Here is a 27,175-nt window from a genome sequence, read left to right as displayed (position 1 = left end):
ACCCCACCACCTTTTCTGTCTTTCCTGTCCTTCCTAAATGTAGTATAACCCTGTATGTTTGTCACCCAGTCATGGCTTTCATCCAGCCAGGTTTCCGTAATGCCCACCACATCATAATCCATGGTTGACATAAGAGTCTCCAATTCATTCATTTTGTTTGCAAGACTTCTTGCATTTGCCAGTAGACATTTAATCCTATTAACACCTTTATTACTCCTAGCCTCCCTACATTCCTTGTATGTCCCATCCCCCCCTAATCCTTCATTGACCCCTACCGTCTCCCTGTCTCTATCTGCTCTATCTATCCCCTTATTTGCTCCACTACCCTCCCTCCCCCCCCGATCCTAGTTTAAAAGCTCCTCCATCCGTCTGACCATTTTCTCCCCCAGCACAGCTGCACCTTCCCCATTGAGGGGAAAAACTAACAATGTAACGAGTAACCTGAATGCTGTACATTTCGTGGGGGTAGCAAATACTGCGGAATTCGGGTTACTCATTACATTGCGAGTTTTTCCCCATTGACTTGCATTGCACATGCTATTTGGAATGAATATGCGAGTATTAGACAGTACTCATTATGACTGTAGCGAGTGCGATTAGTTAGGTACTCGATCAACTCTACTTACAGCAAATGAAAACCCAAAAATCATTATCTCAGAAAATTAGAATAATTACCACAAAATACCTGCAAAGGCTTCCTAGGTGTTTAAAATGCCCTCTTAAGGGGGCTTTACACGCTACGATATCGCTAATGTGAAGTTGTTGGGGGTCACGGAATTTGTGACGCACATCCGGCCGCATTAGCGATGCCGTTGCGTGTGACACCTATGAGCAATTTTGCATCGTCGCAAAAAAACGTGCAAAATCGCTCATCGGTGACATGGGGGTCCATTCTCAAATATCGTTACTGCAGCAGTAACGAAGTTGTTCTTCGTTCCTGCGGCAGCACACATCGCTCCGTGTGACACCGCAGGAACGAGGAAGCTCTCCTTACCTGCCTCCCGGCCGCAATGCGAAGGAAGGAGGTGGGCGGGATGTTATGTCCCGCTCATCTCCGCCCCTCCGCTTCTATTGGGCGGTGGTTCAGTGACGCTGCTGTGACATCGCTGTGACGCTGAACGAACCGCCCCCTTAGAAAGGAGGCAGTTCGCTGGTCACAGCGACGTCGCCGGGCAGGTAAGTATGTGTGACAGGTCTGGGCGATGTTGTGCAGCACGGGCAGCGATTTGCCCGTGTCGCACAACAGATGGGGGCGGGTACCCACGCTAGCGATATCGGTACCCATATCGCAGCGTGTAAAGCGGCCTTTAGTCTGGTTCAGTAGGCTACACAATCACGGGGAAGACTGCTGACTTGACAGATGTCCAGAAGGCAGTCATTGACATACCCCACGAGAAGTTAAAGGCTACTTTCACACTTGCGTTTTTTTCCTTCAGTCGCAATCCGCCGTTTTGGAAAACAGCGGAATCCGTTAACAGATTCCGCTGCTTCCCATAGACTTGTATGGACGACGGATTGCGACTGATGGACCTGCGTTGATTCCGCCGGTTTTTGAGCAGCGGAATCCTTAGGATTTCGCTGCGCATGCTCTCTCTGGTTCCCTGCAAACGTAACCAGGGTACACATAGGGTTATTAAGCAAAGCGCTTTGCTTAGTTACCCGATATTTACCCTGGCTACGTGTGCAAGGAGCCAGCGCTAAGCGGTGTACGCTGGTAACCAAGGTAAATATCGGATAACCAAGCAAAGTGCTTTGCTTAGTTACCCGATACCCTCGCTACGTGTGCAGGGAGCCCGAAACTTCCCCGCTTAGCTCCGCCCCCTCCCGCACTCCACTCTGCATGTACACACGCACGCACACAGACACACAGACGCACACACACTCACCTGTCCCCAGCCATGCAGTCCCCGGTACTGACGTCCTCAGCGTCATGGCCCTGCTCGGCTCCACACACCCCACACTCTGCCCCCCTGCACACATTCTCGGCGCCCGAGCGATCAGGTGATCACCCGGCGGCCGGCTGCTGTGAGCTATCAGCTGATCACCTAGCATCCGGCTGCTGTGAACAATCAGCTGATCACCCGGTGGCCGGCTGCTGTGAGCGATCAGCTGAGCACCTGGCAGCCGGCTGCTGTGAACGATCAGCTGATCACCCGGCGGCCAGCTGCTCTGAATGATCAGCTGATCACCCGGTGGCCGGCTGCTGTGAGCGATCAGCTGATCACCTGGCAGCCGGGTGATCAGCTGATCGTTCTCAATAGTCTGCCGCCGGTAAAACTGTAAAGAAAAAAAAAAGCACATTCCGTTGTTTTGTACGATCTGTTGCATCCGTTGTGCCACTATATGCAACGCATCCGTTGCATCCGTCACACAACGCAATGCAACGGATGCTGTTCAATGCAAGTGTGAAACTAGCCTAAGCCACAAAAGGTCATTGCTGAAGAAGCTGGCTTTTCATAGAAGTGGTCCCAGCACCCTCTGTGTCAGAGAGGGGTCCACCACTCTGGCCAGCTGATGAAAGCTCATCCCCGGAGCCGCTGCCAGATCAATCGGAGGAGTACCTAGCACCCTCAAGAAGAATGAGAGGCCTGGATGCCGAGACCACAGTTCCCAAACTGCGCACCGGCTACGGCTTCATTGTGGAGTCTGGAGTAAAAGAAGGTATATTTGTTTCCAGAAGGGATGTCCAGTCCCACCTACAGCGAGGACACCCAGATCGAGACCTCTATACAGGAGATGTTGTAGAGTACACCAGACACATGGGTGAAAGAGGCTGGTATGCCTTTATATGTCATGCAGTGCCCTAAGAACACCGTGGCAAGTCCAAGCTCCACCCCCACTGCTGCTACCAGGTCCCCAAAGTCACCTCCACCAGGGGACACTCAAGATGCTAAAGAAGATACAGAAGCACTAGATACAGAAGCAGAAGATACAGAAACACCAGATGACACACAAGGTGAAACACCAGATGAAACATTCACCTACGTCATCCACTCAGTCTGCCTTTTCTGGACTTGCTTGTCTCTATTGATCCAGAAGGTAAGCTCAGAACAACCATCTATAGAAAGCAAACTTCCACAAACTCACTCCTCAGGTGGGATAGTCATCATCCTTTGCCTCTCATGCGTGGTATCCCAAAGGGACCATACCTGCCCCTGAGAAGGAATTGTTCGGATCAGAGTGAGTTTGTGGAAAAGGCGAATGACTTGAGGAATCGGTTTCTTGAAAAGGGCTACCCAGATCATGTCTTGAGAAAAGCCTTCAAATACTCTTTGGAGCAGGACCGGAGTAAGCTCCTGTCACCACAACCTAAACAAAATCAGGATGAGGGGCTGATGAGGGGCTTCTAAGGCTTATTACAACCTATACTAAGGGAGCCTCTGCAGTCAGAAACATACTGGAGCAACACTGGCAGGGCCGGCTTCAGGTTTTTGTGGGCCCTGGGCGAAAGAGTCTCAGTGGGCCCCATCCACACATAGACATGCACAGATACATACACATACAGGCATACGTACACATACTTATTTAAAGAGAAATTCACAAAAACACATAAATAGACATAAATCTAGACACAGTCAAATACACTGACATACATAGATACACATCATACATACACACACACACACATTATTTTTATATATTTATCCTGTATATATATTTCTAATATTGGGAAGCCGGCAACAGCCTCATTCACTTCCCGGCTTGTCTAACAGACATGGCCGCACATAGGGCACACTAACACTGCTGTATATACATCAGACTGCTGAGACCCCACCACCGTATCGAGTGTCCCATGCCCGAACAAAACACACCAATGTAGTAAACCAAAAATGAACTTTATTGGAGAGATAACCAAATATGTACAAACTCTCATCTTTTGTTGGGTCGGGGTCGGTCACAGCTTTTGAAATAACAGGTATAATTAACCAACCAAATATACCATGTCAACGAGGCGTAATGCCAGGCCGGACTCCCGGCGCAATCAGCCTTCGCTTAACATCCACCATTTTCGACCACTGACCGCTGTGACTTAAACAATATAACATACCACAAAAGGGGAGGGGGGGTGGGCCAGCAGCGCAAGTGTGTCCGGGTATCCAGCAGCACAGCAGCGTCCGGGTCTCAGGCTGAGGAGAGACCGAAGCCAGGAAGTAGGGGGATTATATAGGGAGAAACAGTAGGAGGGGGAAAACAGTGGGATTGGACAAACGCAAGGGGGGACGGATTCGGGCATGGGAGATGGATTTAACCCTTTATATACGGGGCTCAGCAGTCAGGGTGCACTCAGTGTAGCCCCACTGACATGCCCCACAGACTGCTGAGACCCCACCACCGTATCGAGTGTCCCATGCCCGAACAAAACACACCAATGTAGTAAACCAAAAATGAACTTTATTGGAGAGATAACCAAATATGTACAAACTCTCATCTTTTGTTGGGTTGGGGTCGGTCACAGCTTTTGAAATAACAGGTATAATTAACCAACCAAATATACCATGTCAACGAGGCGTAATGCCAGGCCGGACTCCCGGCGCAATCAGCCTTCGCTTAACATCCACCATTTTCGACCACTGACCGCCACGGAGGAGCAAAAGTCGCTAGACTGCGCTCCGACCCCCACCCATGATAGATAGCACAACCCCGTCCTGAGGGCCCAATAAAATTGCATACTGGAGGCCTCGTCCGTTGCACCGCTCCCTGACCAACTCAAAATATAAGAAAGGCCCAACCGCCGCACTACCAAACGGGCAAAGTATCAGCAATAGAATTACAAACCGAGAACATGACGGGTGCGAAAACAGATGCGAAAACAGATGTTAGGGGCAAGCATCTAAGCGCTAATGCTTTAAATGACTGAATTACCAGGGGTGAATACATAAATGTTATGGCAATAACTACGCACATGTGGGCAAGGGTGTACATGAGGCGGCAAAAACTGGGCGGACAAGAGAAAATCATCCAAAAAAGGGGTTGAAAACAACTAAGAAAATGATGGCAGACAGGTGAACTTGTAAAATACGAAAAAGCGACTTGGTGTCAGGAAAAGAAAACAGGATCCCGCCAATTGCAATTCAACGTACAGCATTTGAAGGAATACGGTGAAAAATCCGAATCCGCTTATGGATTGGAGCAAACGAAGGTTCCCTGGGAAGGATAAAGGGTGAAAATTAAAACAAAAGTGAAGCCAAATTACCGCTGAGCAGCTGCTCCTTTATTGGGTATCGGTCAAGCCATGTCGCCATCATAAGGCTCACTGGCATCGTCATTTGGCCTGTGAAGTGGCGTTGCTGGCAGTTTTGCAGATGGCTGGGGGCACTGGGCTGATGCGTGCGATCCACCACAAGCGGAGCACTCGTGCTTAAATTTACAAAGGCCAAAGAAGCGGCAGTGTCCTTCATTGAATAACCGACACGTGGCAGGTCTACGACCGGCCACTGGGCCGAAGCCGGCAGAGGTGCTATGAGGCACAGAATGAAAGGGGTTATAATCCGTCTGGGCCAACATTAAACGCAGCCAGGTGTCCGTGGCTTTAACTCCCCAGCCCAACTGGGGTTGAAGGGCTAAACGACGACGAAAATCCTCATCGTAGCGCCACCAGGCTGATCCCCCATGAGCTTTATAAGAATTATATATGGTGTCGAGATATATAAACATCTCGGAACAGCGCTCAGGGTGCTTTTGTCCCATGACACAACCCATGACAAAAAATGCCTGAAGCCAATTGTTAATGGACTTCGCCACTTTTGGCGTCCCAGCAAAAGGATGATCAGATGGACGCCGCTCCTTATCAATTGTATGCTGATCGGTCGAAACTAAAGACCATATATCAACATAATCGTTCGCCCAAATTTTCCGGACGGTCTCGTCAGTCAAGTGGGATCCCAAAGGAGGAACGCCACAAAAGAAAGCGTCCCTATGAATATCGGAGCGAGGCGGAGGGTTAGATTGTATAAGAGGTTGACCAGGAGATGAAGGGCCAACTAAAATATTCCCCCCCGCCGCAGGCTGCAAATTATCTAAAAATGTTTTAATAGCCGCTGCCATACCCGCACTATCCCCCCCGGCCCCCGAGTATCGATACTCACCAGCATCCGGGAGGGGAGCGTCAGAAGGCTCCTGTACAGGATCAACAAATGCCACAGGCTGCCGACGTGCTGAGGGAATAACAATCTCCCCCTGAGAAGGTTGGTAACGACGGCGGTGATGCCCATGGGGCACGACTGAGGAATCCGGTGTAGTGGAAGTAGAACGCCACCCCGATGAACGAGAATGGCGGCTCCTCCAAGCGGATTGGGAATGACGGGCGGAATGGCAGCTACGTCTGCCACGTGATCCAACAGAGCGTCCGTGCCGGCGAGGGGTGCGAAGGGGTGACGGCGAGGAAAGCGAGGAGGAGCGGTTACCGCACCCACGGTGGCTACGACCGAGGGCCGGTGTTCCAGCAACCACCTGCGTTGGACCAGCAAGATATGGTGGTTGACAGACTGGGGCAAGTGCACCTGGGGCAGATGGGGCTTGTGGGGTGGGGGCAGGCACTGCAGGGTGCACACCTGCAGCCTCCTGCTGTAATGGCGGCAAGGCCAGCAGTGGGGGTTGTGAAAGGGGGGTAGAAGGGCTTATTAACGCCCTAGCAGCCAGGGGTGCATCATGTTGAGGAGACTGGGGTGGGGCGTGGGCGTGCACCATGTGTGCAGACCCCTCTATAGACGAGGGGCCGCAGACGTGGCGACCCGGCATTATAAGTGGTGATGGAGGATGTAGGAATGGTGGTTCGGGTAGGCAGGGGTTAACTACTACCGGCCGTGGCTCTACACTGACAGGGAAACAGTGCCTGCGTGCATCAGCCACGGCCGGAAGCTGAGAGGAGGTGAGGAGCTGGGAGGGGATGAGGGGGGAGGAATCCACATGCATTGGTGTTACAGGGGGGTTAACAGCTCCCGACTGCAGATCCACGCAGCCAGGATGGTAGTCCCGCCGGTGCACAGCCGCTGCAGTCGGGAGCTGGGTGGAAGTGGGCTGTACTGGTCGCGAGGCGCGCGCACGAGAAGCGCGCACGCCCCGCGATGCCATAGCTCCCGACCGCAGATACACGCGGCCAGGGGGGGAGTCCCGGCTCACAGCCGCCGCGGCCGGGAGCCGGGCTGAAGTGTCAGGAACTAGGCGCGAGGCGCGCGCACGAGAAGTTCGCACGCCCAACAACTTCCCAGCTACCGACCGCAGGTCCACGCTACCAGAGGGACAGTACTGGCGTGTAGCCCCTGCGGTCGGGAACCGAGGTGGGTTTTGGGGGGCTAGTCGCGAGGCACGCGCACGAGAAGTGCGCACGCCCCGCGACATTATCGGTGTAGGACTCAGGCGCTCCGGCGGACGGGTACGCCGAGCGGACCGCCTACCGCCGGGAATCGCCGCCTGAGCATCAGGAGGGACGGGACCTGGCACATCTAAGAAAGTGGTAAGCCAGGCGTCACCATCCCTCCTGATTCTGTCCCTTATGGCAGCAGCCAAATTGTCGGCCATCTCTCACCAGCAGCGCAAGTGTGTCCGGGTATCCAGCAGCACAGCAGCGTCCGGGTCTCAGGCTGAGGAGAGACCGAAGCCAGGAAGTAGGGGGATTATATAGGGAGAAACAGTAGGAGGGGGAAAACAGTGGGATTGGACAAACGCAAGGGGGGACGGATTCGGGCATGGGAGATGGATTTAACCCTTTATATACGGGGCTCAGCAGTCAGGGTGCACTCAGTGTAGCCCCACTGACATGCCCCACACAAGAGAGGCTGGGGACAAACACAATACTGGGGGGAATACATATTACTGAGGAAAGGGGTATACAGCTCTAGAGGAGGGCAGTGACTGAGGTGGGGGGACAGCTGTGAGGTTGACATGCAGCTCTGGGTGTATACAGCTCTGGGGTGGGGGGGGCATACAGCACCTGGGTGGAGGGGACATACAACTCTGGGGGTATAGTAGTATGCAGCCCCATATTGTGTTATGAAGCCCCCATTGTCCTCCATATAGCATTATGTAGCCCCCATATGCACTATGCAGCCCCCATATAGCACAATGCAGACCCAGATATCATTAGGCACCTTCATGTAGTATACAGCACACATATAGCACAATGCAGACCCAGATAGCAATAGGCACCCTCATGTAGTACACAGCCCCTAAATACCACAGTGCAGAGCCAGATAGCATTAGGCACCCTCATGTAGTACACAGCACCTATATAACACAGTGCAGAGCCAGATAGCATTAGGTATCCTCATGTAGTACACAGACCTATATAGTACAGTGCAGACCCAGACAGCACAGTGCAGAGCCAGATAGCAGTAGGCACCCTCATGTAGAATACAGTGATTAATACTCAGTGGCGTAACTAGAGTTTGATGGGCCCTGGTGCAAAATTTGGACCGGGGCCCCCCTCCACGTACACCGACACTTAGGGTGCGGGATAATGACACTGACACTCGGGGTATAGAATAATGATGCTGACACTTGGCTCTTACCCTCAGCACCCAGGTTTCCCATGATCTGAAATCCCTCTATCAGTACCCAGCTTTCCCATGTTCTGATATCCATCTTTCCCTCAGCACCCAGCTTTCCCATAACAGAGTAAAGCTGGGTGCTAAGAGATGTATAGCAGAGCATGGGAAAGCTGGGTGCTGAGGGAAAGAGCCTTTTTCCCTCAGCACAAAACATTCCCATCCCATACTTGTATCTTTGTCCTCCTTGTATATAGATCTCCAAATACTATAATGGCCCCCACATAGCCTTCCATATAATATAAAGGGTCCCACATAACCCGTCATATATTATAATGCACCCCCATAGTTCTCCATGTATTATAATTCACCCCATAGTACTCCATATATTATACTGCACCACAGTCCTCCATGTTTTATAATGCACACCCATGTGTGACCATGTGTAAGGTAGCCTCCATATTTCTCCATTTATTATAATGTAGCCCCCATAGTGCTATATGTATTATAATGTAGCACCATAAATCATCATATTGTATTATGCAGCCCCATACTCCTCCATGTATAATGCACCCCTAGTCCATGTATAAGGTGTCCTTCATTTTGTATTATGCAGCCCCATACTCCTCCATGTATAATGCACCCCTAGTCCATGTATAAGGTGTCCTTCATGTTTATTATGCAGTCCCATAGACCTCCATGTATCATGCAGCCAGCACCCCCAGGCCTCCATGTGTCATGCAGCCAGCAAAATAAAAAAACAAGTACCTCTCTTCTCCTTCCGACCCCTGCGACTGCGGTAGTTACGCCCCTGCCCCCAAATGTCACACACCCTGCACCCCCATATCACACACACTACACCCCCATATCTCACACACCCTGCTTCCCATACAGCCTGCACCCCCATATCACACACACTACACCCCCATATCACACACACTACACCCCCATATCCCACACACACTGCTTCCCATACAGCCTGCACCCCCCCAGATCTCACACACTACACCCCCATATGTCACATACCCTGCTCCCCATACAGCCTGCACCCCCCATATCACACACAATACACCCCCATATCACACACACCCTGCCCACATATCTCACCCTGCCTGTACCCCAACTTACCCCTCTCAAACACTGTGCACCGCTTCACATCCTTCTGTCAGTCTGCAGCCCTCATATGTCACTCACCCTGCAGCCCCCCTCACCCTCATGTCCCCTCTTTTCTTATTACCAGTCATCATGTGTCCACATCTCCTTCAGGATTCAGTATCTTGCTTTCTGCCCGGCCTCCTGTGTCTCCTCCCACACAGTCACATGGGCGTGACGTCATCGCAGGTCCTGCAGGATGGAGATTCCGTCTGCTGTGCAGGTCAGGAGCACTCCTGCAGCTCAGACACGGCTGGTGGGCCTCTCCAGGTCAGGGGCCCCTCTACTGACACTGGGCTCCCCTGACTCACAGGTCGGCCACTACACAGCGGCACTACACATAGGGGCCCGGCAGCCGGCTCTGCAGAGCGGCTGCCGGGCCCCTATGTGTACTAGTGCCGCTGTGTAGTGGCCGGCCTGTGAGTCAGGGGAGCCCAGTGTCAGTAGAGGGGCGGCTCACGTCTCCTCGATCCCCCGCTGATCCGGTCTCCTCGGCGCGTCGTCCATTGCTGTCGCTCGCTCTGACCTCTCAGCAGGCGCGCAGTGATGACGTCACCGCGGTCCTCTGCAGAGCTGTCAGAAGAACGCCGACAGTCACAGCGGGGAGAATGATAAGAGAGGGAGCGCCGCTCACTCTCTCATCATTGCTCTCAATTGTATCAGCTCCTGCGATGCCGATGCAATTGAAAGCTCGATCCTCGGCGGGGGGCGGTGACAGCGCGGCCACCGGGCCCCCCTGAGTAGCGGTGCGCCACTCCTGCCACCGCGAGTGGGCCCCCCCGGCAGCTCAGGGCCCCGGCATTTGACCGGGTTTGCCGGGTGCTGGCGCCGGCCCTGAACACTGGGGTATTCTGAGAATGGACACTGATCTGATGGAGTGCCTTAAACCACAGCCCAACATCACTTATCGTAAAAAACGCTCTTTGGGAGACCGTCTAATTCATAGTCATTTTGTGGCACCGACTGGTGGTGGCACATGGATTCCTAAAAAACCATCTGGTTGTTTTAGATGTGGCTCGTGTGTTGCATGTGCATATATCAGCACGGGTAACAAATTTACGAGTACATCTACTGGTGAGTCTCTCTTGGTCAGAGAGTTCATCAATTGCAAGACAAAGGGTATTGTGTACTTAGCAACTTGTCACTGTGTCACATACAATATGTGGGTAAAACCACACGTGAGTTTCGTAGAAGAGTAGGTGAGCATATGGGGGACATCAGGAATGACCGTGATACCCCCATTGCTAGATGCATGAACATGCAGCACAGCTCCAACAGGGAAGCCATTTCTTTTATGGGCATCCTAAAAGTCAAAGCATCTCCTAGGGGTGGGAATCTAGATCGTACTTTGCTACAAAAGGAGGCAAGGATGATGTTCCGTTTAAATACTTGCCGTCCTGAGGGTCTTAATGACCAGATTAGTTTTGGTTGCTTCATATAATATCTTGACCTCTTGGTCAGTTGGTTGTTCTTGTCCTGGTGATGATGAATCTAGCTTTTTGACCATGAATAATACTATATAGCCCAATTATTCTATCGGCCGTACTCCTATTTATGAGTATTAATTCCGGCCAGGTGGGGGATATTATGTGTATAGACCTCTTCATTTATTATTGGAGTATTTCCCTATCACAAGGTATAATAATCCTTTATAGGATACACGTTATTGATTATAGTCCCATATTTACAGTTTGAGATTGTTCATTGATACAATTTTAAATTCTTTTTGGTGTCTTTTTATTTAGTCCACCTTTATATATCTTCTTTAAGTAATTTTGCTTGATCCGTATACCTATGTATTTACCTCTAGTATCTGCTAGGTCCTTTATTAACTCTCCAGGTATATATAGGTGGCTTTACACACTGCAACATCGCAAACGACATCGCTGTATCGTCACCGGTTTTGTGACGTTATAGCGACCTCCCCAGCGACATTGCAGTGTGTGAAACACATCAGCGACCTGGCCCCTGCTGTGAAGTTGCTGATCGCTACAAATCGTTCAGGACCATTCTTTGGTCCGTTGTTTCCCGCTGTGCAGCAAAGTCTCAGTGTGTAAAGGGGACTTTACAGCGACTTCCCATTCAAAAAGCTGCTTTACAACATCCCCAATGACTAGCTAGGTCGTTCTGTAGGTCCGGATCGCTGTTGCGTCGTTGGCCAGGTCGGCCTGTTTGACAGCTCACCAGAGACTTTGTAGCGATCCCGGCCAGGTTGGGATCGCTGGTGGGATCGCTAGAAAGTCTCAGTGTGTAAAGGGGCCTTATGGTCTTATAGTGTTGATCCCTATTCAGCATACCAGTTATTACCTTTTGTTCTTTTACAAATGGTTGTGATTACACTGTCTGATTTGCCTCCATCTTAAACCTTCTCCTTTGGTCCCATATCTTATTTAATGCATCACAAAAGACAGTTTAAGTGATGACGCCCATACCACACCCCAGAATACACTATATATACATATATATACACACATACATCGTATCCTTTGTATTCATCTATGTGTATTTTTTATTTATTATTTTTACAAACGTTATTTTAGGGGTGCAGGGGTACAAGAGGACCATAAGACCACTTCGGAGATTACTAATAAGACCAAAAAAGAAAAAAACGAATACAAGGGTCTATAATACATACAAAATATTTTATTAATTAAAAACCATTTGATCTCAAAAGACACAGCCGGAGCTGGACAATAGGCCTCACAATCCACACAATCATATCATCCCTGTCTCAGAGTTCAATATAAATAGGGAGCATATGTATATATAAACATAAAAATGTATCACAGCATTATATATAATCAAGGATAGTAATTACAACCATATAGAAATTCATCCAATTATATCTCAAACCAATAAATGTATAAATACAATACAATACATTAGTTAATCATAAAGTGATAAGTGTGTCCAAGAATTATGGTTACTGAACAATCATAAAGTGCAAAGTGCAAAAGAGAAAAGAGAGGTCAGTGTGCATGCACACATATATATACATATACATACATTGGTATTTAAATAGTTAAAAGAACAGCCAAGACTCCATAAATGGCTAGAAAGAGTTAGGCTATGTGCACACGGTGCGTTTTTCTCGGCGTTTTTGCGCGTTTTTCGGGTGCGTTTTTGGCCTCAAAACTGCATGACTTTGCTTCCCCAGCAAAGTCTATGAGTTTTCATTTTTGCTGTCCCCACACAGCGTTTTTTTTCAGCTGCGTTTTTGTGGTGACCACAAAAACGCAGCATGTCAATTATTCCCGCGTTTTTCACTGCGCTTTTCATCCATTGAGTTCAATGGGATGTTGAAAGACGCAATGAGAAACGCAAATAGCTGCGTTTTGGTGCGTTTCTAAGACCAAAAACGCAGCTATAAGCGCAGGAGGTGGGTAGTAAAGTGACGTGTACAGGAAGAGGATTCCTTCTGTCAGTATAGACAGAAGCATGAATCCTCCCGCGTCCATCTCCCGTCCTGTGCATGTATGCTGCCGTGCGGCGCCATGTACAGGCAGGAGGTGGAAGCGGCTGCGAAAACAAAAGTTAACAGTAGAATAAAAAAAAAAAAAGTTATACTCACCTGTCTGCAGCCTCGTGGTGCCATGCCCGCTCCCAGCTCCTGTCACGGTATCGCCGCTCCCACTCCGGCTGTGTGCAGTCTCCCCGGGGCAGGACCTTGCTTGCAGGACCTGGCGATGGATCACCTGATGCAGTCACCTGACGCATCAGCTGATCGAGTCTCGGGCTGACGCGGGCGCCCGGCCGGTATCAGCGGATGCGTCAGGAGACTTCATCCCTGATTACCGGCAGCTGCTGCAGCGATCGGACAGGATCAGACTCCCGCCCCATCGCTCCGGGAGCTGCCGGTAATTCAGCACATAAGTGAGTATTATTTTTTTTTTTTTTCTACTGATGCATCAGCTGATTGTATAATCGGCTTTTATACAATCAGCTGATGTGTGATGGGATTCACATCCTTTAACCTGACACATCATCTGATCACTTTGCCTTCCAGCAAACCGATCAGATGATATTGGATCCTGATTGGACGGCGCGGGACCCTGACCCAGGATTACTGCGGAGGGGGGTTTATTTCAATAAAGATGGAGTCACTAATTGTGTTGTGTTTTATTTCTAATAAAAATATTTTTCTGTGTTGTGTTTTTTTTTTATCTTTACTAGAAATTCATGGTGGCCATGTCTAATATTGGCGTGACACCATGAATTTCGGGCTTAGGGCTAGCTGATAATATACAGCTAGCCCTAACTCCATTATTACCTGGCTAGCCACCCGGCATCAGGGCAGCCGGAAGAGTTGGATACAGCGCCAGAAGATGGCGCTTCTATGAAAGCGCCATTTTCTGGGGTGGCTGCGGGACTGCAATTCAGAGCGGGGGTGCCCAGAAAGCATGGGCACCCTGCACTGTGGATTCCAATCCCCAGCTGCCTAGTTGTACCCGGCTGGACTCAAAAATGGGGCGAAGCTCACGTCATTTTTTTTTTTAAATTATTTCATGAAATTCATGAAATAATTTAAAAAAAAAGGGCTTCCCTATATTTTTGGTTCCCAGCCGGGTACAAATAGGCAGCTGGGGGTTGGGGGCAGCCCGTACCTGCCTGCTGTACCCGGCTAGCATACAAAAATATGGCGAAGCCCACGTCATTTTTTTTTTTTGGGGGGGCAAAGAAATCCTGCATACAGTCCTGGAAGGAGGATGCTGAGCCTTGTAGTTCGACAGCTGCTGTCTGCTCTCCTGCATACACTATTGGATGGAGGATGCTGAGCCTTGTAGTTCGACAGCTGCTGTCTGCTGTCCTGCATACACTATTGGATCGAGGATGCTGAGCCTTGTAGTTCTGCAGCTGTCTGCTCTTCTGCATACACTAGTGGAGAATGAAGAACACATTGAAGAAGGAAATGACATCAGACCTTTTTTTTTTTTGTTCACTGATAAAAAAACGCAGTGAGCAAAAACGCAGCAAAACGCAGCAAAAAACGCACCAAATCGCGGCAAAACGCGTGCGTTTTTTGCCGCGTTTTTTCGACGCAGGTGCGTTTTTGTGCGTTTTTAGCGGCCAAAAACGCACAAAAACGCAGCGTCAAAAAAACGCAGCGTGTGCACATAGCCTTAATGGTATAACCAGTACTTAGAAAGGGGAGGGGGGGGTGATAAGTTCCTAAAAGGATAAACTCTCAAGATGGAGGATATAGGTGTATATACATATATATATATATACATACATATACATATACACATATATACATATATATTTATGTACACACATACACACAGAAATGTATTAATTCTCTGGGGCAAGGGGTGAATCAGAGAGCAAAAAGAGCCCTTGTTAAATGATACCAGGGACAGTAGCTGTGACAGGGATATGCAAGTCTATTAGTCATGTAATGAGATTAGAGTTAATGTAAACACTGCAGCCCTGTCAGGTGCTACTATGATAATTACTGCTGCATAGACTGAATGCCCTAATCAGAGGCACAGGCATAAAACAAAGCCTGTGATCTGTATACTGACATGGTATCAGGAGCACTGGTGAGAGCAGAGGAGTACAAGCAGGCACATTACCTAATAGCTGCAAATGCCACCAGACACTGATACAGGATTGTGACGCTCCCCGACGCTGGCGTTTCGGCGCTTCCTTCTTCAAAGGGGGGAGGCGGGAACATATGCTCCCTATTTATATTGAACTCTGAGACAGGGATGATATGATTGTTTGGATTGTGATGCCTATTGTCCAGCTCCGGCTGTGTCTTTTGAGATCAAATGGTTTTTAATTAATAAAATATTTTGTATGTATTATAGACCCTTGTATTCGTTTTTTTCTTTTTTGGTCTTATTTAATGCATGTGGATGGTATTTATATATGGGTTTAATGTACTTAGGCGGGCTTTGCACACTACGACATCGCAGGTGCGATGTCGGTGGGGTCAAATTGAAAGTGACGCACATCCGGCGTCGCAGTCGATATCGTAGTGTGCAAATCCTTTTTGATACGATTAACGAGCACCAAAGCGTCGTTATCGTATCATCTGTGTAGGGTCCGACATTTCCATAATGCCGCTGCAGCGACAGGTACGATGTAGTTCCTCGTTCCTGCGGCAGCACACATCGCTGTGTGTGAAGCCGCAGGAGCGAGGAACATCTCCTACCTGCGTCCCGACTGCAATGCGGAAGGACGAAGGTGGGCGGGATGTTTACATCCTGCTCATCTCCGTCCCTCCGCTACTATTGGCCGCCTGCCATGTGACTTCGCTGTGACGCCGCACGACCCGCCCCCTTAGGAAGGAGGCGGGTCGCCGGCCAGAGCAACATCGCAGGACAGGTGAGTGCATGTGAAGCTGCCGTAGCGATAATGTTTGCTACGGCAGCTATCACAAGATATCGCTGCTGCGACGGGGGCAGGGACTATCGCGCTCGACATCGCAGAAATTGATAAGGTTGCCCATACTTTTGCACCGGTCAAATTTTGTTTAAATGCGGATTGCACATTTTCTGTTAGTACAATAAACCTCATTTCAATCCAGAAATATTACTCAGTCCATCAGTTATTAGATATATGAAACTGAAATAGCTGTTGCAAAAACCCAAATTGTTATAAAGAAAAAAGGTTAACATTAATAGGGGTGCCCAAACTTTTTCATATGACTGTATATATTGTGAGGTAGCACGGTCGGCTGCGCAGCAGAAGACACGGGATCCAGGCATTAAGGTTCACAGCACACGGTTTAATGTCCAAACAAAAGTCCACAGCAATATACATGTGCCTCTCCAGCAGAGAACTCAGGGAGTTCTGTTCACTCCCTCACACCCGGCACACCTGCCCTCGTTCCTGTTTCCATTTAACCCTTCCTTCAGCTTGTAGGGAAACAGTATTAACCCTAGAGTGGATTTACTTTCTATCATGGAGTGAGCACAACCGGGGCGAGACATACCGGCCGTCATAGATAACCCCGGTCACAGTCTCACATACCCCCCCCTCAGTTCAAGCGTGCGGGGTTGAACTCCCGCCATCAAACACGGGCCGCGGGACAAGGCATCGGCGTTGCCCTGCAACCCACCGGCCCTATGTTCAACCGTAAACCGGAAGTTCTGCAGAGAAAGGAACCACCGGGTAACCCGGGCATTCCGTTCCTTGGCGGACCTCATCCAGACCAGTGGAGAGTGATCCGTCACCAAGCGAAACTGCCGTCCCAGCAGGTAATAGCGTAGGGACTCCAAGGCCCACTTGATCGCCAGGCACTCCTTCTCCACTACGCTATAATTCCGCTCGGGAGGGGTGAGCTTCCTACTTAAGAAGGTGACGGGGTGTTCCTCCCCCTGAACCACCTGAGACAGCACTGCCCCCAGGCCGACCTCTGAGGCGTCAGTCTGTACTATGAACTCCTTCCGGAAATCAGGGTGTACAAGAACGGGCTGTCCGCACAGGACCTCCTTCAGGGCCCGGAAGGAGTCCTCGGCCTGCGGAGTCCAGCGCACCATGACGGACTTCTTGCCTTTGAGAAGGTCCGTCAAGGGGGCTGATAGTCCCGCAAAATCCTTTACAAACCTCCTGTAGTACCCCACGATACCCAGGAAGGCCCTAACCTGCTTCGTGGTCAGGGGTCTAGGCCACTTCTGGATCGCCTCAACCTTGTTAATTTGGGGCTTAATCACTCCTTGGCCTATCACGTAGCCCAAGTAGCGGGCTTCCGTGAGTCCCAATGCACATTTCTTGGGATTGGCTGTCAATCCGGCTGTTCGAAGCGCGTCCACCACCGCTTGTACCTGTTCCAAGTGGGTCTGCCAATCGGAGCTGTAAATAATGATGTCATCCAGGTACGCTGATGCATACGCCTGGTGGGGTTCCAGCACTAAGTCCATCAACCTCTGGAACGTGGCCGGAGCGCCATGTAACCCAAAAGGCAAGACAACATAGTGGAAGAGACCCTCCGGCGTAACAAAAGCGGTTTTCTCCTTGGCGGACTCCGTCAGTGGCACCTGCCAGTACCCCTTGGTCAGGTCGAGCGTGGTAAAATATCGCGCCTGTCCCAGCCTATCAATCAGCTCATCCACCCGGGGCATGGGGTAGAGATCGAACTTGGATATTTCGTTCAATCTCCTAAAGTCATTGCAGAACCTTAAGGAGCCATCGGGTTTTGGTATTAGGACAATCGGACTAGCCCATTCACTCCGGGATTTTTCGATGACCCCCAGGCGTAACATTGTCTTTACTTCCTCCGATATGGCTTGTCGTCGAGCCTCCGGTACCCGGTATGACTTCAGGCGTACCCTCAGGTGGGGCTCGGTGACAATATCATGTCGTATCAGACTGGTCCTACCGGGCAGCTCGGAGAAGACATCGGGGTTCTGCTGAACCAACCGTCTGGCCTCTCGCCTCTGTGTCTTGGTGAGGGCTTCTCCAATCCTTACTTCCGGTTCGTCCTCTCCGGAGGTCGCTGGAGCCGGATGTGAACGACCCGAAGAGGAGGGAGGTGGGGAAAAAACAGCCATCAGGCTTTCCCGTTCCTGCCAAGGTTTTAATAGGTTGACATGGTATATTTGTTCAGGTTTCCGCCTACCGGGCTGCAATACTTTATAGTTAACCACCCCTACTCTTTCCTTTATCTCGTAGGGGCCTTGCCACTGAGCCAGGAATTTACTCTCCGCCGTGGGGATTAATACCAACACCCGATCCCCGGGTTTAAAGGTCCGCACGGTGGCTTGTCTATTGTAGCGGCCGCTTTGCGCGGCCTGAGCCTCCTGTAAATGCTCCTTCACAATTGGCATGACCGCGCTTATGCGGTTCTGCATACCCAAAATGTGTTCAATCACACTTTTATGGGGGGTGGGCTCTTGCTCCCATGTTTCCTTTGCCAGGTCCAACAATCCCCGGGGATGTCGCCCGTATAACAATTCAAAAGGCGAAAACCCCGTGGATGCCTGTGGCACCTCTCGTATGGCAAACATCAAATAGGGAAGCATCATATCCCAGTCTTTCCCGTCTTTTGAAATCACCCTTTTGAGCATGGTTTTCAGGGTTTTATTGAAACGCTCGACTAAACCGTCCGTTTGAGGATGATACACAGACGTACGCAACTGCTTGATCTGGAGTAGCCGGCATAGCTCTTTGGTCACTTTAGACATGAATGGGGTCCCCTGATCCGTAAGGATCTCCTTGGGCAACCCCACCCGGCAGAACACAGCAAACAACTCCCGAGCTATAAGCTTTGCTGCAGTATCTCTGAGAGGTATCGCCTCGGGATACCGGGTGGCATAGTCAACGATCACTAGGATGTGTTGGTGCCCTCGAGCGGACTTTACGAGGGGCCCCACCAGATCCATCCCTATCCGTTCAAAAGGGACTTCTATAATGGGTAACGGTACCAACGGACTGCGAAAATGGGTCAGGGGTGCGGTAAGCTGACACTCCGGGCAGGTTTCGCAGAACCGTTTTACCTCCCCAAAGACCCCGGGCCAATAGAACCTTTGCAATATTCGCTCCTGCGTTTTCTTGACCCCTAGGTGGCCACTCATCAGGTGTTTATGAGCCAAGTCGAGGACCCGCCGGCGATGCGGCTGGGGCACCACCAACTGTTCTACCCCCACGCCCCGTATTTCATCTACCCGGTAGAGTAAATCTTGCTTAAGAGCGAAATGGGGGTACCTTACCTGGGCACCGGGCAGCTGTGCCACCCCGTCAACTACTGTCACCCGACTCCGGGCATGGATTAACGTAGGGTCCTGGAGTTGGGCTGTCCCAAACGTATCCGGGGACGCCTCCAACTCCGGGATGGGCTCGACCATCTCAGTCTCTCCTGCCAATACCTCTAGGGGTGACCTATCGGGTTCACACTCTGTCCCTATCATGGGGACCCCTACGGCAGGCGTCCCGGATTCAGGATTGTAGGGCTCAGGTCCCGGACTGACCAATATCTGAGGGGACTTAGGGGGTCCCCTCCATAAAGTCCAAAAATAGGGCAGATCCCTTCTTAGGATCACGTCATAAGGAAGAGTGTTAAGAAGTCCCACCTCATGTTGCACCTGACCGCAAGGTGCTGTGATGGTGACAATCCCCGTGGGATAGTCTCGGCGGTCCCCATGTATGCAAACCACCCCCACGGTACGTCCTGTGGCCTTTACTTTAGCCCTCAAGGTGGATCGCACAAGGGTCACTAAGCTTCCGGAATCCAACAAGCCTGTAACCGAACATCCATTCACCTGTATTTGGCACAAGTGGGGCTCAGTCTCTGGGGAGACCAGGTCAGCGGTACACACCACCTGAGCATACATTGAACCCCGCCGGGTAACCCCACAATCCATGGGCTCCGTGGTGAGTGGACACTGGGCTTCCATATGTCCCACCCGCTGGCACCGCCAACATCTAATGGGGACGGAAACCCCCTTGACGGGTTGTCGTTTAGGGTACAGAACCTTCCGGACCTCAGGAATGGCGGCCGCGGCCTCAGACGGGACGGTAGGGGACTCCTGCACCGTTGTCAGCGGTGGGTCCTTGGCCCTAGGCTTGGAGGGGCCGGACCGACGGGCGGTACGCAAAGTCTCAGTGTCCCGTATCAAGTCCTGCGTAGCCACATGCCGCTCTACCAGGGACACTAATTGGTCCAGTGTACTCGGGTCGCCCTGTCCTACCCACCGTTGAACGGTGACAAAACGATCCACTACTACCCTTTCCACCATTTGCGCCGGGCTCAGAGTGTCAGGCTGCAACCACTTTTTTACAAGATGCAACAAGTCATAGGCCTGGGAGCGTACGGGTTTGGCTTCCTCATAGAACCACTGATTTACCCGCTGAGCCCGTACATAGGTATTCACCCCCAACCGAGCCAGTATTTCGGCTTTCAGGGTCACATAGTCAATGGCGTCCTCGGTACAGAGGTCCAGGTACGCTTTTTGGGGTTCCCCCGTCAGATAGGGCGACAATACCTCAGCCCACTGGGGGGTCGGCAGCTTTTCCCGCTCGGCCACCCGCTCAAACACCGCCAGGAACGCTTCCACATCATCCCCCGGGGTCATCTTTTGCAACGCTTGTCTCACCGCTTTCCGGACGCTGCAGTCGTCACCCGGTCCCGGGGTTGTTGCTGCCGGTCCGGCACGGATCGACTTGGCCAGGAGAATCATCTGTTCTTGATGTCTTTGTTCCTGCAATTGCAAGGCTTGCTGCTGACGTGTATTGGCCTGAACCAGCTGTTCTTGGTGCCTTTTGTCCTGCATTTGCAAGGATTGCTGCTGACGTTCCAACGCCCGGAGCAGGTGTGCATTGGTCTGTTGCTGCTGTTCATTAGCCTGTTGTTGCTGTGCATTAGCCTGAGCCAGCTGCTTTAGTATGTCCTCCATGGCGTCACCGGGTTTTGGCTGTAGTATAGCCGCTCGAATCCAGGACATGTGCTACCGGGTCACCAGGGATGGATGCTACACCTCACCGGGCTGGCATGCCCGCCGATTCTCCACCATATGTGAGGTAGCGTGGTCGGCTGCGCAGCAGAAGACACGGGATCCAGGCATTAAGGTTCACAGCACACGGTTTAATGTCCAAACAAAAGTCCACAACAATATACATGTGCTTCTCCAGCAGAGAACTCAGGGAGTTGTGTTCACTCCCTCATACCCGGCACACCTGCCCTTGTTCCTGTTTCCATTTAACCCTTCCTTCAGCCTGTAGGGAAACAGCATTAACCCTGGAGTGGATCTACTTTCTATCATGGAGTGAGCACAACCGGGGCGAGACATACCGGCCGTCATAGATAACCCCGGTCACAGTCTCACAATATATATATATATATATATATATATATATATATAATCTATCCACACACACATACACAGCTTTATATATTAGATATACACATATGGCTGACGATTCTGTCTGGGGTTCGTCATTTTAATGACCCAAAAAATGGTGCATGCAGCTTTTTTCGTTCAGTCAAAATGACGACTAGCGGTTAATGTTTGATTGGTAAGGACTGTTTGCAGAATTGGAGAGTTTCCAAGAGTGATGGTGGGATTGTGGAAGGTTGGAGGTCAGAATGCTAAGGAGGATCTCAGCTCCCCCGGTAAAGGCATCACCTGGGTCCTCTCTCTGGGGGACGGTGCAGGGAGGGCAGCTCCATGTTCAAAGAGGCAAAGTCCGGCAGTAGAACAAAAGTTGTTTCCAGCATCATGGCCAAGAAAAAAGGTTAAAAACCAATTTTATTCCATAACTTGTGCAAATACAACAGGATATGTCTAAGACTAAGAACCTCTGTTAGGTGTGAAACGCATAGACATTGTTTTATACTTCGTGGACGTCCATCCAACCTAGTGTTGGTTTTAACCTTATGGAATAAAATTGGTTTTTAACCTTTTCTTGGATGTGATGCTGGAAACAACTTTTTTCTATTGCCGAAGGTTCGAGGGGTAGAGGTGGAGCTGTGGTGGAGTCTGAAGGGGGCCCGGAAATTTTGTCAGTATCGGGCCCGGAAATTCCTGGTGGCAGCCCCGGCTGGAGGGGCCCGGGGTGGCTGCCCGCAGTGAGTGTGTTTTCACTTTCATGTATCATGCCCCCGGGCTGTCACCAAGCAGCTGATTACCGCTGCCGGAGGCGGCACTGTTTGTATAGCTGCAGACAGGCCAACGCAGAGATTCAAACTCGCCCACACTGCACACTGTGCGCGGCCTGTGCTGAAGATGAGGGAGTGGCCAGGCAGCAGAGATGCCAGGAGGAGAACAGCCAATCAGGAGAGGGGGCAGAGCCGGGAAAATGAAATGATGAAAAGGAAAAGAGTGCAGGAGTGAAGAAGGAGTAGAGACCACAAAAAGAGAGAAAAGCAAACAGAGAGCAGAAAAACAGTGAGAAGAGGAAAACAGAAGGAATAGAAAGAAAAAGCAGAGGACAGGAGGAGCAGCCAGGAAGACTCACAGGAAGTGCAGCAGAGAGGCCTGAGCCACTATCATCATCTCTCACAGCACAGGAGCTGGTGAGTATTGTAATGTACAAACCTCTGCCTGTAATACTACAGAAAAACTGCCCTGTGCTGTGCCATCACTCTGTGTGTGTGTGTGTGTGTGTGTTGCCCCTGTGCCAATACTGTGTGTGTGTGTTACATCACCGCCGGAGTCTGCTCCAGCGACTTCTGCTCCGATCGCCAGGCGACGCCGTGTTCCTGCCGTGGATGGTACTGGTGATGGGAGAGAAGTTGATGCCAGCGGCACCAGTGGGCGCAGGCTCCGATCATCCACTGGGCTGGGTTAGCTTGGGATCTGCAGTACCGCTGGCTGACTGTGGGTGGCATGTGTCTTCCAGCTGAAGTTGCCAGCGTTCAGCTACAGCCAATGGGAATACAACACACCCTTCTTATTTCCCCTCCTGTCACATGATTACTGCCAGATATATTTCTGATTTTCCTGGCTCCTGTTACGTCCTATTCTGTTGGTGATTCCTGTGTTGACTTCTGCGTGTTTTTGACTACCCTTCTGCCTACTGTTTTTGTACCTTGCTGCCCGACCCGGATCTGACCTCTGCTACGTTTGCTGACTACGTCACTCACAATAGCAAAACCTTTATGAAATCCCCCTGTTCAGAGAGTGATAGATAGCAGAATGGGGTCAAAATAAGGAAACAAAAAATCCTAAAACATAACATTTATTAGATATGCAGATAAAAGGTGGACTGCCACCATAAAAGAATAAAACGTTTGTCAAGGGCTGCTGAATGTATAATACCAGCCTCCAAACAAATCATGCAAGGCACACACTGCAGGAGGTATGAATACAAGTCACACTCAAACCTGCATTGATAATGACAGCTAGGATGGTCGCTTCATCAGGATCAAACAATTGTTCGCAACCATTAAAGCAGAAAAAACGGCCTTACCGTGTTTTCAAAGGGCATATGATGATATGGCTCAAAGTCAGGTGACCTCATATAGGTCTAGCACAAATACCTTCACTTTGCTCGAACCATACCACAGTACCTCCCGACGCGTTTCAAAGAATAATCATCAGGGGAGTCTTCTCAGGGTACAAGTCGTCTTATCAGTAAACATCACCAGACTGATATATAGTCAAAATTGCCCCATGGACGGACTGTGGAAAAAATAATCATACCTTACAGCCCATCCAAACCACCAAACATGAGGAATAACCTCATAAACCAAACTGCTTACCCCAAACAAAGTCCAGCAAGGAAGAACGCCAAGCTGCAGGTGCCGCGCCGGTTAGTTTGAAAACCGCGCTTCTTATAGGGGCCGCGCATGCGCGGTAAGTCCACCGCAGCGTCGTGACGTCAGTCCCGGCATACACCATGCCGGAAGCCGCGACGTCACCATCATGCCCGTCGGCCGCATCAACATACCTGCGCCGCCGACGTCATAGGCAGGAGCCTGGAACGCAAGCCAATAGTCGGAACAAAACCGGAAGTATCCGATAAACAGTTGCTTATTAACCAGGCTGCGCCTACATCCAATTCCAACACCAAGGTATTAATCCTTGTGTCCAGTAAAGGTACACGGGGCCTACACGATCGCAGGATCATCCGAGACACACTAGAGATACCAATTAAGACAGAAAGGCCGATAGATCAATCAGACAATACTCCAACCTATAAAATACATATACAGCCCCCCATGAAAGCACAAAACCCAAACCACAATTTGCGTGAGCAGGAGGACAAACAGACCCAAAGGGTTAGCCAGGATACAGGGGGGGGGAGGGGTTTAAGTATACATCAGACTCAGAAGTACAGAAGCGTCCATAAAGAGGGGACAGTAACCAACTCCAAAGGAGAACCGTCATGGACCATAAGATAAAAAGGAGGAAAAAAGGAAGGAAAAAACCTAAGTGCACACTGCACATACCCTAGATTTATAGACTGTCCCTACCTAGCCTGTGGAGGTCGGCACCCTAGAACCCCACGCCAATGGCGCCCCCACTCACCGTAGTCTATCCCTCCTAACGATGCACCCTACACTAAGGTGCATCTAAAAAAGGAAGGAAAGACAGTTGTTCGTTCAGTCCAGTCGGTACCTCAGTCTTTAAGGTATAAATCCAAAAGCATTCCTTCCGCAGTAATAGTCTGTCCCAGTTGCCTCCTCTTACTGGGGGTCTGATGTAATCAATACCCATCACTCTTATGGCATCCTCCCTCCCACCATGAAAGCTATTAACATGCCTTGCTATGGACGTGTCGTTATTCTTCCGAATATCATTTTTGTGTTCCCCCACCCTCCTGCGCAACTCTCGAATGGTCTTGCCAACATACTGTTTGCCGCAGCAGCAAAGGATCCTGTAGATAACTCCCTTGGTTCTGCAGGTGATAAGGGACCTGATTTCAAAAGTCTTGTCATTCCCTACACTGCTAAAAGTCTTACCCTCCTCGATCAGCTTGCAATTGACGCAGTCCCGACATTTAAAACAGCCTCTGATGTTATTATCAGCCCGGACAACCTGATTGTCACGAAAATGGCTGTGCACCAACCTGTCTTTAAGTGACCTCGCTTTCCGAAAAGTGACAGAGGGATAATCAGAGAGATGTTTGTCCAGTACGGGATCCATTTTGAGGATGGGCCAGAATTTAGTCAAAGTGCGCCTCAAATCATTTGCACCATTAGAGAAGGTAGTAATGAACCGTAGGGTATTTATTTGATCCACCTGCTCACGTCTTGGGTTCAGCACAGTAGCCCGATCCATCCTCGCCACAGAATCAAAGGCATTCATAACCACCCTCCTGGGATAGCCCCTATCATCAAGTCGCCCCATAAGGTCAACGGACTGTGTCCTAAAACCAGATTCCTCAGAACAATTGCGTCGCATTCTGACAAACTGGCTCTTGGGTATGCCCTTTTTCTGGGATTTAGGATGAGCACTTTCCCACCTCAAAAGTGAATTTGAGGCAGTTTGCTTCCTGAAGGTGCTCGTCATTAGACGGCCACCTTCCCCTATCTCAACCATGATGTCCAAAAAGGCCAGTCTTTCGCTGCTAACCTCATAGGTGAAATGCAGGCCAATCCCATTGTGGTTGAGGGCATCGATGAAAGTCAGGAACCCTGCTTCGGGTCCCTTCCAGATGACAAAAATATCATCGATGTACCTCAACCACAGTACAACATCCTCAGTGTCCAAATCCCCTCCAAAAACGACGGTTTCCTCCCACCAGCCCAGGAGCAAGTTGGCATACGATGGGGCACAGCAACTCCCCATCGCAGTGCCCCTGCGCTGGTGGAAGTACTTACCGTCGAAAACAAACACGTTCTTAGTTAGACAGAAGCGTAGAGCCCTGAGTACAAACTCACTATGTCCAGACAGATGGTTACCCCTTGAGTTAAGATAGTATTTCGTGGCCTCCAAACCTGCTGTATGTGGGATTGACGAATAAAGAGCCTCAACATCCACACTACAAAGCAGCATACCCTCCTCCAGGAAAATATCATCAATTTTTTTCAAAAAGTCCGTCGTATCTCCCAAATAAGAGTTTAATGAGACAACAAACGGCCGTAAGATTTTATCCACGTAAATACCTGGCGGAAGCCCTTAGAGATGGCATCATTGATAAAAACGAACATGATTACCTTTTTCCCCCATTTCCGGTAATGGCAACTTTCTACACTTTGCCTAAAATCCACAAGGGGTTGTCCCCTCTGAAGGGGCGCCCGATTGTGTCAGGTGTGGGCAGCCTTACCGAGAAATTGAGTATTTACGTGGATAAAATCTTACGGCCGTTTGTTGTCTCATTAAACTCTTATTTGGGAGATACGACGGACTTTTTGAAAAAAATTGATGATATTTTCCTGGAGGAGGGTATGCTGCTTTGTAGTGTGGATGTTGAGGCTCTTTATTCGTCAATCCCACATACAGCAGGTTTGGAGGCCACGAAATACTATCTTAACTCAAGGGGTAACCATCTGTCTGGACATAGTGAGTTTGTACTCAGGGCTCTACGCTTCTGTCTAACTAAGAACGTGTTTGTTTTCGACGGTAAGTACTTCCACCAGCGCAGGGGCACTGCGATGGGGAGTTGCTGTGCCCCATCGTATGCCAACTTGCTCCTGGGCTGGTGGGAGGAAACCGTCGTTTTTGGAGGGGATTTGGACACTGAGGATGTTGTACTGTGGTTGAGGTACATCGATGATATTTTTGTCATCTGGAAGGGACCCGAAGCAGGGTTCCTGACTTTCATCGATGCCCTCAACCACAATGGGATTGGCCTGCATTTCACCTATGAGGTTAGCAGCGAAAGACTGGCCTTTTTGGACATCATGGTTGAGATAGGGGAAGGTGGCCGTCTAATGACGAGCACCTTCAGGAAGCAAACTGCCTCAAATTCACTTTTGAGGTGGGAAAGTGCTCATCCTAAATCCCAGAAAAAGGGCATACCCAAGAGCCAGTTTGTCAGAATGCGACGCAATTGTTCTGAGGAATCTGGTTTTAGGACACAGTCCGTTGACCTTATGGGGCGACTTGATGATAGGGGCTATCCCAGGAGGGTGGTTATGAATGCCTTTGATTCTGTGGCGAGGATGGATCGGGCTACTGTGCTGAACCCAAGACGTGAGCAGGTGG

The sequence above is a fragment of the Anomaloglossus baeobatrachus genome, chromosome 9 (assembly GCF_048569485.1).
Source record: "Anomaloglossus baeobatrachus isolate aAnoBae1 chromosome 9, aAnoBae1.hap1, whole genome shotgun sequence".
NCBI lineage: Eukaryota > Metazoa > Chordata > Amphibia > Anura > Aromobatidae > Anomaloglossus > Anomaloglossus baeobatrachus.
The sequence above is the reverse complement of the archived record's forward strand: the minus strand, read 5'-3'. Positions refer to the sequence as shown.